The sequence below is a fragment of the Mus pahari genome, chromosome X (assembly GCF_900095145.1).
Source record: "Mus pahari chromosome X, PAHARI_EIJ_v1.1, whole genome shotgun sequence".
NCBI lineage: Eukaryota > Metazoa > Chordata > Mammalia > Rodentia > Muridae > Mus > Mus pahari.
Genome location: NC_034613.1, coordinates 51,792,324 through 51,799,383, shown reverse-complemented (window position 1 = coordinate 51,799,383; position 7,060 = coordinate 51,792,324).

Sequence of the window (7,060 nt, the reverse complement as noted above, 5' to 3'; positions counted from 1 at the left end):
TCTCCCTCCCCCTCTCCCTCTCCCTCTCATTTTCCTCCTTCTTCTTGTTCTTGTTGTTCTTCTTCTTCTTCTTCTTCCTCTTCCTCCTCCTCCTCCTCCTTCTAAGATGACTCTAGCTTGAGTAACCATGCTACATGCCATAGACCCAAAAATAAAGCTAAATAACAAGGAAGGCCCAAAGGAGGATTCTTGAATCTTACTCAGAAAGGAAAATAAAACAGAATTCCAAGGTCAATGAATGAAGGGAAGTGTGTGGGAGAGGGGGTGGGGAGAAGAAAGAAAGGGATCAGGTGTGGGGAGGGAAAGAAGGTAGGGAGAGAAAATGGAAATTGGTGGGGGGCATCTCTGGGACAAGATTGAGACTTGGTACTGGGGAGGCTCCTAGGAGTCTATGGGGATGACCCTATCTCAGACTCCTAACAACCGGGGGTATGGAGACTGAAGTGGCTACCTCATGTAGTCATGTAGGACATTCAGTGGAAGAAGGGGGAGAGCAACCTACCCACAAAACTTTTGACCCAAAATTTGTCCTACCTACAAGATGTGCAGGCATAAAGATGGAGCAGAGATAAACAGACTGACCAAGTGATGACTGGCCCAAATTGAAATTCACCCCATGGGAGAGAGCCAACCCTTGACAGTATTAATGATACTCTGCTATGTTTACAGACAAGAGCCTAGCATAACTGTTATCTGAGAGGCTTAATCCAGCAGCAGATGGAAACAAGTGAAGAGACCCACAGCCAGACTTTAGGAAGAACTCAGGAAGTCTTGAGTGGGCAGAAGGATTGAGGGATCCTGAGTGGTCAAGGACCAAGGAAGACCTATACTCCCAACTAACATGGACCCATGGGGGCTCACAGAGATGGAACCATAGCCCCCCTACACATCTGTAGATGTGTAGCTTGGTCTTCACACAAGTCCCCTAACAACTGGAGAGGGGACTGTCTCTGAGATTCCTTCCCCCTAGTTGTGCTGCTCTGTCTGGCCTCTGTGGGAAAGGATGTGCTTAGTCTTGATGGGACTTGATGTGCCAGAGTGGGTTGGTACTTCCCCTTCTCTAGTGAAGGTAATGGGAGGAAGTTGTAAGGGTAGGACTGAGAGCGAGGGGCCTATGAGGGGATATAAAGTGAATAAATTAATGAAAAAAGGCAAAATAAAAAATAGTGCAAAAACTACCTATATAACCAAGACTACCTTTAAGATTGAGTCTCTCAGCTGGAGAATCAGTGGTTTCCTGAGTTCAGTTCCCAGCAATTACATTGTGGCTCACAGTCATCTATCCTGGAATCTGATGCCCTCTTCTGATATCCAGGTGTATAGGAAGATAGAGCATATATATATATATATATATATATATATATATATATATATACATATTAAATATTAATATTAAATATTAAATATTAAATATTTGAGACTTTAATCCCAGCACTTATGAAAATAATTCCAAATAGGCTTTAAATTATTCCCAATAATAAGTAATGCTCAGTCGATATTTACTAATAACAAATAAAAACAGATACACCCTTCATCAAACTTATAACACATGTTTGAATATAGGTTGCATGGAATGCATGAGATTTGTCTTGTGGGTAAGATAGGAAACACTTGCAAAGTAGACTCCATAGAAGCTGCAGCTGAGATCAAACAGGATGCCTACACAGTTGCTAATTGGGAAAGTTCCATGGTGTCCATAAAACAACCATGGAGGAAAAAAAACAAGCAGTACTCCACAGGAGCCCCCTTTTCAAACTCATAAACTCAGACACCACAAATTGGAAAAGTACTGCCTTTATATTTAATTTCTTTCTGTAATAATGTGATATTGTACAATAACAGTATAAATAATACTTAAGTTTAGGTCATTGGCAAATGACTTTAGCAAAGCAAAAGGAAAATAACCACACATCACCTGAAGGCAATGATAAAGATGAAAAGCAACACAAAACTCAATAGAGGGACAAACCTCAAAGGATAAATGAAGAATAAGAAAGACTCAAGAGAATACTGTTTCCATGAAAGAATAAAATGGGTTACTGTGAAAGAAGATATAATTGCCAAAAAAACAGTTTATAGATAGAATAATATATAATACAATTATAAATACAGTTGCTATATTACAAAAGATAAATTTCCTCTGAAGCATAACTAAGCAAAAGAAACACAGCTGGAAAGCAAAAGAGACGTCCTAAAGGTCATTCCAAAGTATACCTTTGGAATGATTTGCAGAAAATGAGAAGAAATTTTCTAAAGAATCTTTGGAGAAGTATAGCAAATTATGAGTAGTCAATATCTGCTTAATACAAACTTTCCATGATGAAAATTAAAAAGAAGAACTAAGAAAATGTAATTAAATGAGTAAAATCAAATGTACTCCCCTGCTTAAAGAGTATTGCTCTGAAACAAAATGCTGGAAAACGCATATTAGCATATGTTGCTTACAAGAAAGGCTATAATCACCCCACACACACACACATTAAGCAGCCCATAGAAAGTAGAATCCATTTCAGTACCTTTGGTATCAGAATGTACCAAATGGTACCAGTTTAATAGATCTCTCAAGAGACATTACATGCTTTTACATGCTTCTATGATTACATAAAATCCTATGACTTAACCAAGCCTTGGTTAGTCTGGGGGGTTCAAAGTCATGGAGAGCATCAGAAACCATCACATTGGAGCCCCTCCTCTCACCCAGCAGATCAACCAGGTGGTTATCAATACATGAATGACCGAAGGCCAAACTGAAATAGTCAGTCATCTAGTTGAACTCACAGATTCGAAGAAGCCATATGAGCTATCTACACAGATATACAATGGAATGGAATATTTCCTGGGAAAGGATCAGTATATGTAAATGCCTTAGGATAAGATCCTTTAGTTTCTGGGGAAAATAAAGACAGTTTGGACAGAGAGAGAATTAGAGGATGAAGGGTTGAGCAAGTCTATAGTGGACTATGAAGATGGCCACTCATCCTTCCTCTTTTCAACTTCATTCTATAGACTCCCATCAAAGATGCTCTAGTTCTGCCCTTCATGCACTTGAATTGCTAAGAAACATGACATACTTTGGCCAACTGATACTAGAAAATGTGTTGCATTAGCTGGACATGATGGTGTGTAGCTGTAATCTCAGCATTCAGGATGCAGAGGCAAGCAAATCTCTATGATTTGTAGGCTACTGTGGTATACCTAGAGAATTCTAGGCTAGCTAGGGCTAAATAATAAGGTTGTCTCAAAAAGACAAGCTACAGGCAGAATAATAAAAACACTGGTAAGTCAAAGTTCACTCTCTTCATTATTTGTCAGAAGTCTGCTATGTCATAAATATAGACAAGTGTGTTTCTTTCCACAATGTAAGAATTTATTGAGCAACAATAAATTAACAAGTTTTAGTAGTTTCAATGACAATAATTAATCATAAAGTTCCCCGGCCTTGGTACCCTAACAAATGAAAGTCATTTGTTGTAAAATTAATAACTAATATTAACTCTCAAATTTATATAGATATTACATTAGTTACTTTTCTATTGCTATGGTGAGACATCATTACTGAGAAAATATATAGATTCTATAATAAAGAAAGAAGATCTTACTTGGAATTTACAGTTTCAGAGGAATAGGAGGAGTCCATGATCACTATGGTGAGGATCCTGGCAGGAATGATACTGAAGCAGCTGAGAGCTCACATCCTGATCACAAACAGAAAGCAGAGTAGGCATTAGAGATGCCAGGAGCCTTCTAAATTCTCAAAGCCCACATCCAGAACACACTCCATCCAAGAAGGCCAAACTCCCTAACCCTCCCCAAATAGTTCTATTAATTGGGAAACGAAGTTTTCAAACATATGTGCCTCTGGGAGTCCTTCTCATCTAAACATATATCCAAAGCAAGACGATAACCCAGCAAACAAACATCAAGTCCTGTAGCTCCATGTCCAGTGTCAAAGGGCTCAGAAGGCTCTGCCCTCCAGCTTTGCATTCTGGATTTGTTTTTCTCTCTACCTGCAGATCTTCCTGGAAATTGTCTCATGGTTCCAGCATCTCCAACATCTTGTAGTTTCCATTGCAACAAAGGCTTCACCTACATAGCTTTACAGAATGGCCTCTTAGGGTCTCTTGGCCCATTAGTTTTTCATTTGGGAATTCCCGTGCCACAAGCTGAAACTACAAAAGAAGAGCCCACAGCCCCTTCATGTTTGTATTCTTTGTGCCCCTAAAGTCATCATCAGAAATATGATACTGCTAACTTGTGATAGACTCTTACTCCCTTGAACCACATTAATCGCAACCTTTGTTTGCAATTGCCTAGGAGTAGAAAAGTCCATAGGGCCTTTTTACACAAGTTGAGAGCTTAACTATTATACGAGGATATAGAATGTCACCAGTAATTCAGAGATTCTACTTGAAAATATCCTCAAATCAAAACTGTATAAATTAATATTATACAGTTGTATTAGTTGTCAGGTCTCTGTAACAAAATCCTACCAATGATATATCTGAAGCAATAACATTTTACTTTCCCACAGTTATAGACAATAGATGTTTATGTCTCATGTCAGAAGGTTTGGTTTCTTTTTTTTCCCTTGGCCCCCCTGAATTCTTGCTTCTTTTTCTTTTTTTATTCAGGCCCTTGCTGTGCAAGTGAGACTATGCTGAAACTTTCATTCATCTTGCTTCCTGCCTCAGCTACCTAATGTAGACATTACAGGTGTATTGAAATGGTGCTGCTTTTATGCAGTGGGGCCTAATGGAAGATAATTAAGTCATTGGGGGTTCTCTTTTCATGAATGCATTGATGTTGGACTCCTGGAATGAGGTGAATCTTTCAGAAATGATTTAGTTTCCATGAGAACAGGTTATTATAAAAATAATTAGGTCAGATTCCTACCCAGTTTCTTGTTTCTTATCCTGCCATGTGATCTCTCCTTTTGCTTGCACTACCGCTACAATACCATACATGATGTTGCAAAATGCCAGAAAGTCCTCACCAGAGCCATGTAAATATTGTGAGAATGCATTTGGATTTCGGAATTTGTAAGTTAAATAGACCTCCTTTCTGTATAGTGTCCAGTTTCCAGTTATTTTGATACAGTGACAGAAACTAGACTATTATATCTTATCCTAGTGTGTAGGTGGTGTACATGGGTGCATTGTATGTCTTTCCACCAATCCTTACACCTGAGATTCTGAATTGATATTAAAACTGGATCTGAACTACTAAATCATCCTACTACCAGTGTTAAATTTGGAAAGAAGTTAGAAAAATTAAAGAACAACTGCTGATCTGAGATAAACTGTATAGAAATTCAATACTCCATGGCATAAGACTGTTAAATCAATCTGGATTTTCTTCAGAGAGACAAGCTATGTAATCATGGATTTAACCGTTTCCTTAAATGAAATCAGTTCGTTCCAAATAATAAAGTGCGCATAAGATTTGGTAGATAGAAAAAGTGAGAGTGTAGCTAGGAAAGAATTTAATTGAAAGTGAAAAATCTAATTTTGTGCTTTTAAAAGATCTGAGGATATTATGCTTCAATGTATAAAACATAATAATGAAATGTTGTTTTGAAGCAGCAATCGGAACAAGACCCATAGATATGGACTTCAGTGATTTGTACAAATAATAAGCGAACATTGTGTTTTCTATTTAAAGAATTCAGAATAAAATGTTTTCTGTGAAATAAAGATTATTTCTATATGCAAAATTAGTTATCTTAAAACAATTCAGATAAAGAATTAAATAGCCAACTACTGTGTTTCAGAATTTTTTTAAACAGTACAGCTCCTATGATGGTTAACAGTTGTTTCAAATAAAAAGAAAACAGTTGCTGAGGTGCCCAGAAATTTTTTTCAGACTTTCACTTCATGGTTAGAAGCCTTTGTGGGATTTACCCCTTTCCTTTTGTGTCATGTTAAAATGCTGGCCTGATGTCCTGGCATTTGTGGCAACTTACACATGTACAAAGTAAGTATGTAGCAGGAATACACTGAAAAGCACCCTGCCTTTAAATGAAATGGTTTTTAAGAAACCTAAATGCTAAAAGTGGTTTCTGATTTGGGAAAATTTCCCAACAGATATTATGAATTGGCTTTTATACAAAGGTATTTGTGGGGAAAGACAATCAAAAATAGAAGAAAAGGTCAGCTAATAGCAGGTAAATTGCACTCAAAGCTTCCTCTCTCCCAGGTTTAATGATGCATATAGAGAAAAGAGAGGAGAGAGACATTTGGGAAAAAATGAGAAACTTCACAGAAAATCAAGAACTGGAAAGACAATTGCCAAGTAAAGTCACACTGGAAGACAGATTGAGATTGGGGCCAAAACCTGACCTACTCCAGGGGACTGGTGGCAGCAAAGAAGAGTCACTCTAAATGGAAAGTTGAGAACAAATTACTGACCTTGTTCATGTCCTAGCACTAAGACCTGAGCCTGACAAGCCTGTCTGAATTTTCAGTGAAATCATACACCGTAGTGCTTTGTGAATTTCTTGACTGCTTTGCTGGTCCCTGTTAATGTACATGTCTTGAAATGTGACTTTGTCACATTTCTCCTCTCATCAGAAAGTGACTTTTGATTCTTCAACCTTGAAAAAGAGTTGGCCCTGTGAATTGTTTTAGTCACTAGTATGTGAACAAATGATAGTGTTCCAATCCTATCTTTAGGCATAATGAGAACTTGGCCATTTCTACACCCTCTCTGGGGTGTCCTGAGGGTAAGCCTAGGCTAATAAGGAACATTTGGAACAAAAATTAGATTTTACAGATGTAATTGACTGAAGTCAACCTAAAGATATATAATCTCTCTCTCTCTCTCTCTCTCTCTCTCTCTCTCTCTCTCTCTCTCTCTCTCTCTCACTCTCTCTCTCTCTCTTCCTTTCTTCTCCCTCCCTCCCATATTCTTTTCCTCCCCCTCTATCTCCATGTATATGTATACATGTTGTATTTACTTGCTATAAATGTATNTCTCTCTCTCTCTCTCTCTCTCTCTCTCTCTTTCTCTCTCCCTCTTCCTTTCTTCTCCCTCCCTCCCATATTCTTTTCCTCCCCCTCTA